The sequence below is a fragment of the Zootoca vivipara genome, chromosome 4, assembly GCF_965207765.1.
Source record: "Zootoca vivipara chromosome 4, rZooViv2.hap1.1, whole genome shotgun sequence".
Classification (NCBI taxonomy): domain Eukaryota; kingdom Metazoa; phylum Chordata; class Lepidosauria; order Squamata; family Lacertidae; genus Zootoca; species Zootoca vivipara.
In genome coordinates, this window is record NC_142587.1 from 87,573,538 (window position 1) to 87,586,217 (window position 12,680).

The window sequence follows — 12,680 nt, forward strand, 5'->3', positions numbered from 1 at the left end:
TACGTAATGCTGAAAAGTCATACCTCGGTTTAAGTACGCTTCGGTTTGAGTACTTTCAGTTTAAGTACTCCATGGACCCGCCTGGAACGGATTAATCCACTTTCCATTACTTTCAGTGGGAAAGTTCGCTTCAGGTTAAGTACGCTTCAGGTTAAGTACGGACTTCCAGAACCAATTACACTCATACTTCAGGTTAAGTACACTTCAGTTTAAGTACTCCACGGACCCGTCTGGAACAGATTAATCCACTTTCCATTACTTTAAGTGGGAAAGTTCGCTTCAGGTTAAGTACGCTTCAGGTTAAGTACAGACTTCTGGAACCAATTGTGTACTTAAACCGAGGTACCACTGTATACCAATGTTCCAAACAGCGCAACAGATGCTGCTGCCGCTGACCTGTGGTCCTCCTCTCACCCAACCTGCCCCCCCTGCCCCCCTCACTTAGTTCCTTTGTGGGAATCGCCTCCGTCACTCTCTCCCCAAGTCTCCACTTTAGGGAGGGGAGAGAGAGAGAGTGAACACTCAGTAGATAAATGCAGATCTAGTGATGTTAAATTCTCGAGAATAATCTTTTGGAGAATATTCTCAAGAATATTTTCGATTAATGAGAATATTAGAGAATTTTCATTTAAAATAGGAGAATATTCATTTTAATGCATTGGAAATGATATAATTTTTATGCATTGAAAATTATATAATTAGTTAATATACATGTTTATTCATGGGTAAACTTGTTCAGATGGCAACCAAAAACTGTACAGATATTTTTATTCAATGGGGCACTGCAGTGAATTCACATTCTTGGATTATTAATTTTTTTGCACCAAACCTGAAATTGAAAATCCAACGTGAATGACTCACATAATTGTATTGTCCTAGATACTTAAAGTGCATAAAGCATTAAAGCTACTTTCTGTTTTTTAAAAAACCAAAAAACAAAAACCCACACTGTATGGCCAAGGGTATAGAATTGCTAAGAATAAGGTCACACCAAAATAGTAAAAAAAAAAAAAGGCTATTACATGTAGTTGAAATATATACGAATTCAAATGTTCATCAAATTAAATGAATAGCATTTTTAAAACTTTTTTTAAAAAAATGTTTTCTGTAGCCAATGGTGAATGACACAATGCCCAGTAATGTAACTGGGTCAAAACCGCATCATTTTTCATTACTTACACTGGCAATATCACAGCTTGAGTTATTATTTACTAGATTTTTTTAAAGTGTGGGTTGTAAAATTAGTTCTTACATTAGAATTTACAGTTTGTGGAGAATATTCTCCGGAGAATTTTATAGCAGAGAATATTCTCGCCTCACATCACTATGTAGATCACCCTGTTTGACAAACAAACAAACAAACCTCACATCATTTTCACTGTTGGTTTTTCATGTGACTGATAAGTGGAGCATGAAAATATTCTTCATTGGAACTGGGAACTGGACAAGAATCTCATTATAATATTGCATATCAGTGTAAAGCATTGCAGTTAATTATGGAAGTTCATCAATATTATTTGAATAGTTATTTCTTTATTGGCAGAAGGTTGAGGTTAGCAGTACTCCAGTGTAAGGAATGCTTGAGTAAAAGAAATAATAGGTCAAAATGGCAGGAAAATGGGAAACTCGGAATAATTTCCTTCATTTGTATTAGGGATGGGTGAATCTATCATCCATGCTTTCTCACTTCTCCACATTTCTACATCAATCTGCTATTATTATCGTTTCAAGTCATGAAAATTCACCATCCTTTTAGTGCAAATTTATCTCAACATACGTAGTTCTGAATGCAATTTTGCCTAATACGTCCATTTCTACGGAACAGTTCCCCCCTCACAGAACACCTTTTTGCATGCTGTTTTCACAAATCTATGCATTACACTTTAGCAAATGTATTTTTGCACACGTTGCTTAGCTAGCTTGAACAACATTGCAAAATTCAGAGAAGAGCGACATTCGAGGGGTGGCTGTTGTGCTGGTTTGCATATTGCTTCAGAAAGGGCAGATTAGGTAGGTGTGCCTTTAAAAGGCAAACTTAATACAGTTTCTCTCCTCTGCCTGATTTGGCATTGCAGCTAGTTAGTTCCTCTGCCAATAGCAAGGCAAAACAACCTTAAGAGTTTCTGCTGCAAACACTCCCCTCCCAAACACCACCTATAGCTTTAGATCATGGGTTGGCAACCTAAAGCCTGTAAGCCTGTAGACCCCCACAGGGGTCGTTTAACCAGCCACGAGCTGCCCCCGAACCAAGCCACCCGCTTGGCGAGTCCCCGTGTGCTGCGCGAAACCAACACAGCGCAGTGCGGGGACTTGCTTCCGGGGTGCCGGAAATCACGCCTGCGCAGACGCCAGAAATCGCGGGGATCCAGCCCACGGAGGGATCTCCGCTGGAGTGAACCAGCCCAGGCAAGGTAAACCTTGCAGACCCCTGCTTTAGATGCTTGTTCATGCTTGTTAGCTTTCGCTCTTCCTTAGCTTCTGCTATTCCAAGACAAACTCTCACAACTTTAAAACAGCTGAGACCTCCAGCTGAATAGGTTTTATTGAAAAGCAAACTTTTAATATTGGGGTGGTTGCTGATCTGATGGCATTTTAATAGCCAGGCCACACTGAATATTTAGCCTCACCCCCCCCCCAAAAAAAAACACAACCAGCTCCTTTCAGGGCATCACACTTTTTAATTTTATTTCCCGTAGTGGCTCGCTCCGTTCTGATGTAGAAATCTGTTTTCTGTGGTCAGGACGAACCTTTGGGTTTGTAATTTAATAGAAAGCCGAAACTTTTTCTTAAGTTAGCAGGTCTGCATTCTCATTAGCACAAAGCCATTTATACACCTCTATTCCAGAAAGGGTTCCAACTCCAATTTTATTTTATTTTCAAAATCCCTGGCAACTCTCCATTTGGAAAAGTGAAAAACTCCAAATTAAAACAGAGGTCGCTGAGATGTGTGTGTGATATTCAGACACTGCCCCAGAAGAGGTCACACTGATATAAACCAGCTTTCCTAAACTCAGTGTTTTGTACTACAACTCCCATCAGCCCCAGCCTAGCACGGCCAGGGGTCAATAATTATATTGAGTTATAATCCATAACATTTGGAAGGCACCAGGTTGGGGGAAGGCCAATATAAATCACAGTTGTAATATGGGGGGCACCAACCTTTTGGGACCTATAGAAAGATTTGAAGTGTGGAGAAACTGCTGTGGGCATCAAGCGCACAACACAACTTACTCTACTGCAATGGCAGCCAAACTTGACCCTCCAGCTGTTTTGGGACTACAGTTCCCATCATCCCTGACCACTGGTCTGTTAGCTAGGGATGATGGGAGTTGTAGTCCAGAAACAGCTGCCGCTGCTCTACTAGATACTTTTAAGCCTAATTTTAGCTGTGTGTGTGTGTGTAATATACTGGGAACATTCCCACAAAAGCATTACAGGAATGAATGGGTTGCAGTATCTTAGTCCCCCAATTCTAGGTGGCCCATCATGCAGATTGTGCGGTCACAATGCAAAATTGCCCTTGTTTTGTGTTGGGAAAAAATGTACTTTTTTAGTCTTTCAAAGGACTCGAATCGACGGAGCAAAAGGCTTCTGTGTGCAGCTGAGCTCTGGATTTTGTTTGGGAGGTGTTTTGAGGGAGAAACTAACCTTTCTGTCACCTGAGGTGTATGTTGTGTGGGAGTGTATTTTGGGGGCTGGAAAACCCAAGCTAGACATTGACCGAAACCAGAAAGTGACCAAAGGTGGAGAGTTTGTGGCGGTGGTGGTAATATCAGCATTTTAAATCATTGTTGAACCTTCTCACATTCCACATAAAGTAAAGGTAAAGGTAAAGGACCCCTGGACGGTTAAGTCCAGTCAAAGGCGACTATGGGGTTGGGGCGCTCATCTCACTTTCAGGCCGAGGGAGCTGGTGTTTGTCCACAGAATGTACCGCTTTCCCTTAAGACACCCCTATTTTCATCAGTGAAATGTTGGAAGGTATGGAATAGGACAGGGTTAGGCAACCTAAGGCCCGGGGGCCGGATCCGGCTCAATATCCTTCGAAATCTGGCCCGTGGACATCAGCATGTTTTTACATCAGCATGTTTTTACATGAGTAGAATGTGTCCTTTTATTTAAATCTCTGTGTTATTTTTGGGGCATAGGAATTCACACACCCCCAAAAAAAAATAGTCCGCCGCACCACATGGTCTGAGGAATGCTGGACTGGCCCACGTCTGGAAAAGGTTGCTGACCCCTGGAATAGGACGTCCCCAGGGCTCCCCCCCCCCCGGAACTCTCAGGTGGCCGTCATTGCCATTGCAAGAGAATGAGGGAGGTGTTCGTGGTGAGTTCCAACACCTCTTTTTCTAGAAAAATAGCACTGAATGTCCCTACTGGAGAAATGTTGTAGGGTATTTTATAGGTGTGCTGGTGTGTGTGTGTGTGTGTGTGTGTGTGTGAGAGAGAGAGAGAGAGAGAGAGAGAGAGAGAGAGAGGGACTCACCTTTAGGTATAAAGGTAAAGAACCCCTGGACGGTTAAGTCCAGTCAAAGGCGACTATGGGGTTGGGGCGCTCATCTCACTTTCAGGCCGAGGGAGCCGGCGTTTGTCCACAGACAGCTTTCCGGGTCATGTGGCCAGCAGCACTAAACCACTTCTGGCACAATAGGACACCATGGCCGAAACCAGAGTGCACGGAAGTGCTGTTTACCTTCCCACCGGAGCGGTACCTATTTATCTATTTGCACTGGTGTGCTTTCGAACTGCTATGTTGGCAGGAGCTGGGACAGAGCAACGGGAGCTCACCCCCATCGCGTGGATTCAAACCACTGACCTTATGATTGGCAAGCCCACAGCGCCACCTGTGTCCCGTTTTAAATTGCACGTGGCTGGGTTTGAATCCACATTCTGATGCACTTAAAACTCCACCCCTCACCACCCAAATTCCACAAGGCTCTGGCCTTTGACCCACCCAAACCCTGCTCTGCACCCTAGCAAAATTTTGGATTTATATTGCACCTTTTTCTCCAAGGAGCTCAAGGTGGCTCCCCTCCTCATTTAACCCCCAACGCAACGCTGTGGGGAGAGAGACAGTGAGTGCTCACCCAGCAAGTGACCCTGGTCTTCTGGGTTCAAGTCCAACACTTGAACCACTATACCACAGGCTCTCATCCATTGAAAACCTCGGACTGCACCTCCAGACCAAAACAAAGACTTTAGGGTTTTGTTTTTTATTTAAAAGCAAACCGTTTCCCTTTTTAAAAAAGAAAAGAAAAAAAGAGGGCTCAGAAGAGATGCTCAACTGCATTTTTCTTAGTGTTGTTGCAGTTCTGTACAGCATTGTCCCGTGAAGAGTAAATCTGCAGACTGGAAACTGACTTTTCAGTCTTTTCAAACTGACAATGTAATTTATTTATTATTGTAACAATGTCCTTCTGCCATTTTCCCGCTGCCTTACAAGATTGTGGTTTTTGGTCTGCCAGATTGCATTACTAATTCCCCTAAGAACATGGGGGAAGAGAATAGCCATACACCACTAATCCAGATTGCCTCTCGTCCGCCACTGCTAAGTCCTTAAAGGGTTGCCTTTTCCCTCCTCTTTTGTCAGTTGACAAACAGCTCCGTCATAAATTTATATACAGTGGTGCCTCGCTTAACGAATGCCCTGCTTAACGAAATTTTCGCTTAACGAAAGGATTTTTCGAGCGGAGGTTGCCTCGCTAGACGAATTCGTTTTATGAAAAATTCGTCTAGCGAATCGCGGTTTCCCATAGGAATGCATTGAAATTCAATTAATGCGTTCCTATGGGCAAAAAAAAAAGTTCAAAAAAATTCAATGCATTCCTATGGGATTCGCTAGACGAATTTTTCGTTATAAGAAAAGACCCGTGGAACGAATTAAATTCGTCTAGCGAGGCACCACTGTACAGTAGTTACATGAGAGATATACTCTGCAATGCAAAGAGTGGTGATCCGAAGCGCTCTCTCTCTCTCTCTCTCTCTTTTGAGGTTCTCCAAAATCTTGACAGGTGGGGGTGGTAGAAAGCACACATCCTCTACCCTCCATCGAACACCGTATTTCAGGAGGAAGCTTATAAGTAACTCTTGCAGAACAGGGGCTTGACACCACAAATGTTCCTTTTTCTTTTCTTTTGCAGCCACTGCATGTGGCAAGAATCTCTTACACACCACCTATCTCTCTCCCCCCCCCATGTGCTTTCCCCCTTTCCACAACCATGGGGTGTTTGGGAGAGCCAGATTGTTGGGAAGGGTTAAGTACGCATCCACCCACCTACCCTGCACATGCTTCCTTCTCTCTTCCCATACACACAGCAGTAATGCAGCCTGCTCGGGTGTTCAGTAATGCAGCCTGCTCAGGTGTTCTGTCTAGCCAGTATGTGAGCTGGTCCTAGTAGTGGCAAAAAAGGCAAGGAACTGTTTCTTCTTCTTCTTCTTCTTCTTCCACCAAACACCAGGAAGAAATCTATGACATTGGATCCTTTCTGGGCCCGCCTTCCTCTGCTTTCTTCCCCCTTGAGAGAGTTCAATCCAAACTTCGAAGAAGAAGAAAAGAAGAAGAAGAAGAAGAAGAAGAAGAAGAAGAAGAAGAAGAAGAAGAAGAAGAAGAAGAAGAAGAAGAAGAAGAAGAAGAAGAAGAGTTTGGATTTGATATCCCGCTTTATCACTACCCGAAGGAGTCTCAAAGCAGCTAACAATCTCCTTTCCCCTCCTCCCCCACAACAGACACCCTGTGAGGTGGGTGGGGCTGAGAGACTTCAAAGAAGTGTGACTAGCCCAAGGTCACCCAGCAGCTGCATGTGGAGGAGCAGATTCCCAGATTACGAGTCTATTGCTCTTAACCACTACACCACACTGGCTCTCCTACAAGTCCGCAGATGCGTTTCAAACACATGGGTCAGACTAGAAACGGGGATGATGAGAGAGGAGGCTTATATCTGCCTAACATCAATCTACAAATGGCTGTCATTGAATCTGCTCCCCCGAGGAATAGCCCCACTGATCCTCTGCGACCAGTTCCAGTCAGGCTGGCAGACAGCAGTCCTGAACACCCTTCAGAAACTTGGTTTTTCCCCTCAAGCCTTTCTAAGTCTGGGGTTGAGCCAAGCAAAAGCAGAGGTTGGATGGCCATCTGTCATGGATGCTTTAGCTGAGATTCCTGCATTGCAAGGGGTTGGACTAGATGACCCCCGAGGTCCCTTGCAACTCTACGATTCTATGATTCCGTATGTTTTAATTTTCAAGTAACAAAACATACCCATGAAAGGAATGGAGAGCTTCTTAACTGCACAGAAAAGGAAGAGGCATGCTGGCTCAGAGGTAGAGTGCCTGCATTCCACCCACGGACATAGAATTCCAACACTCATAAGTGAAAATATAATGTATTATTCCTACAGTATGAAATCAGCTGAGCCTCTGGCATGACAGGCAGGATTCAGACATTCAGCCCGTGCACATATATATGGAAACATCTGAGGCATGGCTTCTTCTTTCTTCTTTGGCGATCACTTGTAGCCGAGTAAGATTGTCTTCCATAAACACAGTTTTAACAATGGCTCCGTAAGTGACTGTGGAGGTCAATTCTGGATCCACACATCCTTCCACAGTGGGGACATTGGTTTCCGGGCGGGAGTTGATCATGGTGTGGATTTGCCAAGCGTGCCTTCCTCTTAGCACGTTTCTCCATTGCGTCCTGAGATCGAGTTTCTTCAAAGCTCATGACACCTTTGATAAAGGCTGTTCTCCAACTGGAGCGCTCGCAGGCCAGGGTTTCCCAGTTGTCAGTGTTTATACTACATTTTTTTATTTATTCATTAGGCAGGGCTAATAAATAAGGGAATAAGTGCCCACTCGTTCCCTTCCACACCTGCCTCCAGGTTAGGGGACATGTATTGAAACAGAACAGGAAGCCGGTGGCATAGCGTGGGTTGCCAGTGCCCGGGGCCATGTGAAGAGGATGGGAGGGAGGAAAACAGTACCCTTTCACCAAGCTACAGGTGACACCCCACTTATGCAGGGGTTGCGTTCCCAGGTACCGCATGTGTGAGTGAAGTTGCGTGTATTGGGAACACCATCTAAAAAGCCTGTAAACACGCTCCAAACCTCTGGAAACCCTTTTAAACAAAATAGCAGCACTAACAAGGCACTCTCCGAAGCTCCTTTCCCAAACTCCAACTCTCCACAGGCCTCAAAGGTCGGTGCAAAGGCTCCTGGGTTCACACCTTTTAGGCCGTTTTCACACCCTTTGGGGGCTGTTTTTGCCCCTTTCGCTCCACTTTTGGGTTTGAATCGAATTGTTTAATTGATCCACAACACCTTGCAGTGAGTCAATCACGCACAAGTGGGGAGTTTCCTGTTTATTAGGCCAGTATGAATTGGGAATGCACCCTAGAAAACACCTGACACTCGTCTGTGACTGAGTAGCTTCCCAGTCACCTGAAAGCTGCTGATGCCAGGGAATTCCATCTTGCGTGGACCTCTAAGAAGAGGGCACGGTTGCGTGAGGAATTCTACACATCTGAGAATCAAAGCAGAATCCCGCAGTGGGGGCGGGTTCTGCAGGAAGCCCAGATTACAAACAATTTAGCTGCGCCGGGTAATCCCCCTTAGTTTTAAATCTGCCACGCAGGATGTCGAAAAGGCAAAAACCCAAATGGCAGCAGCAACATTTTTTTTAGGATTAGGAGCTTTCCTGTGCACGGCTGTGTATGTGTTAATATTTTAAGCTGACTTCTAAAACCGGTAAACAATTGCGCTGCTTCCAGTGGTGGGTGGTGCTGAGTGACCTCTTTTACATGCCTGATTATCCTGTCAACATTTATAATGCCTTTGATATTTCTCCCTCTCGTCCGAATGGGATCAGCTAAGCAGTCGCGTTTCGCCCGCGCTCAGCTTGCCTTCCTCCTCTCCCTGGCTTCCCCCATCCCCTGGTTATATAAATTGACATTAATTTCTGTAGATCTTAGCAGTGAGAGATTGTTAATTTATTCATGGTTGGAGGAGATCTGGGAAGGGAGGGGAAGGAGAGTTCTCCAGGACGAAAGAGGCGGGGGAAAGAAACATCTCGTACGGCACGGAGCACCGATCGCCCGTGCCCATTTGTTTTGCACAGAGTAATGAATGCTCCGTTCCTGATTAACGATTTTGACCTATTTAAAGCTGCACTGTGTTGTCGTCGTCCGTGCCGCTGCCCCCCCCCCCATCTTACGTTGCTTCTCGGACAATGTGAGCCACACATTACATTCTATGGGTTCATCAGCTGCAGTATTTGTCCAACCGATATCATTATCGCGTGCCAGCAACTGGAACAGAAGCCACAATGAGAGATTTCTTAGGCAGAGGTTACGGAAATGAATCTTTTGTGTCTGCCATTCAAATTTGGGGGTGTACGCCGTGTTAATTTAATCTAATACAACAAAAGGAACGCCACTGTGGTTCCAACGCAGGCCCTTAATTGATCAAATCAAACCAACGTCCTTATTCCTTTCTCAACAACAGGTTTTGTTTTGGACGCAAGTGTTTAAATCATATATATTAATTAACATGCTGGCAAGCTGGTTCAGTGTGCTGGCGCTACAGTGGGTTCAATACACCCGTCCCCTACACATGGGAGTGGGAACCTTCAGCCCTCCCGATTTCGTTGGACCACAACTCCCATCACCCTTGATTATTGGCTCCACTGGCTAGGCCTGATGGGAATTAGAGTCCGACAACATCTCAAAGGCCACCCCTGCCCTACACAAACACTTATTGCAGGAGCTCCCAGACATTGATTCCCATGCTAAGGAATAACCAGGTGCCCTCTTTAATTTTACTTTAAAACAAAATTACCTTTCTACTCGAGACAAAGGGAATATCTAGTTTGGAGGGTTGGTGGACCTGCAGCCTTCCAGATGTTGTTGGGACCCCCCCCCCAAGTGCCACCTTCCCCAGCTATGGGTGGCACAGGGCACCATGGCGCCGGCCCGCCAGGAGGGCGCCACGAGCTGCGCCCGCCACTGGCCGGCCGGTCCACCGCACAGCTACGCCCACGGCAACCGCGCTGTGCCTGCCCGCCCACCCCCCTGCAGCAGCGCCTGTGGCAGCCGCGCTGTGCCCACCCGCCCACCACGCTGGGAAACGGGGCGGGAGGGCGCCGGAAGGATCCGGCGCACCATGGCGCCAGGGGCGCTTAAGACGGCCCTGATTCTCATTAATGATAATAATCCCCATGAGACTGTTTCAGCTAAGTCACAGGTGCGTCCCATTTACCTGAAGCCATGTATGATATTAGGTTTGGACAGGTAAAGGCAGAGCCTGAACAAAAGCGGCTTTCCACGCACCACCAATCAGCTAGTCAGTGGTTTCTGCAAGACCCTTTTTGCCCAGTGCTTACCACCCTCTGTCCATCAGCCAAGGCCGGCACAGCCATTAGACAAGGGTGGCATAAGCCCCCCAAGTTGGCACCCCTGCAGACGTCCGACCTGCCCTAACGCCTCCACCACTGGCAGAGAAGGGACACTAACATCAGTGCCGGTTTCAGGCGAGGTGTGTGATGCTTAAAATCTGTAAGCTCTCACCCTGAATCTTGCCTGAAACTGGCACAGATGCTGGCAGTGGAAGTGGCAGGGTGGGTGGCACTTCCCATTTTGCTTCCGGCAGCGCAAGAGGGGACGCCACCCCTGCTATCAGCTGATTGCCAGTTTGGGAAGCACGTAGATAAAGCTTCCCAAACGCGAACAATCAGCTGTCGGTCAGTGCTTGTGTATGAGTGCTTGCACTCACATTCTAGGAGAAAATGGAGTATAGAAGAGTCGCGAAATTATAGTTACAGGTAGGTAGTCGCGTTGATCTGACGTAGTCGAAACAAAATAAAAAAATTCCTTCCAGTAGCACCTTAGAGACCAACTAAGTTTGTCATTGGTACGAGCTTTCGTGTGCATGCACACTTATGTCAGAAATTATGTCAGAGTAGAGCCTAGATCAGTGTTTCTCAACCAGTGTGCCTCCAGATGTTTTGGGACTACAACTCCCATCATTCCTGACCACTGGTCTTGCTAGCTAGGGATGATGGGAGTTGTAGTCCCAAAACATCTGGAGGCACACTGGTTGAGAAACACTGGCCTAGATCAAGGATTAGAGTAGAGCCTAGATCTCCCCTAGAGAGCCACTGCCAGCCAATATAGGTGAAGTCAGGGCTGGTTGGACCATTGAACTAACTTAGTGCAAGGCTGCTTCATATGATAAGTTGATAAAAGGCATTTGAGTGGTGCAGATGAAAAATAGAAGATCACAAGGATGGATGGAGCCAGTTCCAAGTACGAAGTGGTGTGTGCACGTGGGGGAGGGATGATATTAATCTTCATTATCACTATACTCCCTCCCGGTGCCAAACCATCAAATTGCTTTGCATACCCTAGATAACTTAAAGAACAGCTTGGATCTAGGAGATACAGTAGTGAAAAGAGAAGTGGCATGATTGCAGTCTTGGGAATTGTGGTCGATTTAGGCATTTATTTTCACTTAACTCCAAGAGCTCCTGGGATTTTGAAGAGCTGCTGGTTTATTTATTTTTGAAGTAAATTAATGAAATAAAGACTGAGAGGAGCAAAATGTGCTGCCAGGATATGGCTTTTGTTGCCTGGAGACTTCCTTGCTTCACAAGAAGAATGTGGGACTTGGAGAGTGATTTCGGTTTAGCAGAAGGGAGTGCAAAGATAACTGAGAAATGAAGCAAATGTAGTTTACCGGGTTTACGGGAAAGAAAGCATGCAATGGAAGGAATCAACAAAGCCTGTGAATTACCTCATTCTCCTTAATGTTCAAATTTTACCAAGTTAGGTAACCAAGAGTCTCTGATCACTGATATCACCACACTGTTACCTTTGGTTGAATTTAGTGCACCTGAAATCCATTACAGCAGGCATAGGCAACCTTCGGCCCTCCAGATGTTTTGGACTACAATTCCCATCATCCCTGACCACTGGTCCTGTTAGCTAGGGATCATGGGAGTTGTAGGCCAAAACATCTGGAAGGCCGAAGGTTGCCTATGCCTGCATTACAGGAAGTCTGGGCAACCTGGGACCCTCTAGATATTGTTGGACTCCAACTCCCATCAGCCCGTCAGCATAATCCATGGTCAGGGATGATACAAGTTGTAGTCCAGCAAATCTGTAGGGCCCCCAGTTCCCCTTCCCTGAATTATAGATAGATTTTGTTCAGAGTTGGACCTACGGACTGAAGGTGACTTAAAAATTTAGCTCAGCTGTGGTCTTATCCATTTAATCCTGAAGAAGTCTTATAATTCACATCACACTGGAAAGTTGACAAAAATGAGAGTCGCTTTCACAACGTTATAAGCAGGAGAAATAAATATAGGTTTGGCAATGCTGAAGTGGTACAATCTAGTCACTGTCAGGCACTCCTGGAACCAGCAGGACCAGGAAACCTGCAGGCTTCCTATCGTTGCTAGATTCCCAACTCCCATAGTCCCAGCCAGAATGTTCAGGGATGGTGGGAGTTGTAGTCCGGTAGTGTTGTGGAATGCTCATGAACATCTTAACTGATCGGGAGTTGAACTGTTGAACACAAAAGGGACAGAAGGGGTTGCGAGTTGTTGGTGGGAAGAAGCATGAAAGTCGTGATCAGCTGGTAGGATGAATATGTGGCTTAGGAGATGCATTTGCATGGGCTTGTGG

At 45.8% G+C, this 12,680-nt stretch overlaps 1 protein-coding gene across 1 annotated transcript in view; it reads left to right on the forward strand.

The window, feature by feature from the left end:
- The window catches only part of MAML2 (mastermind like transcriptional coactivator 2), a 145,013-nt gene that overhangs the window by 90,900 nt on the left and 41,433 nt on the right, over positions 1-12,680 (forward strand). The window lies entirely within an intron of this gene.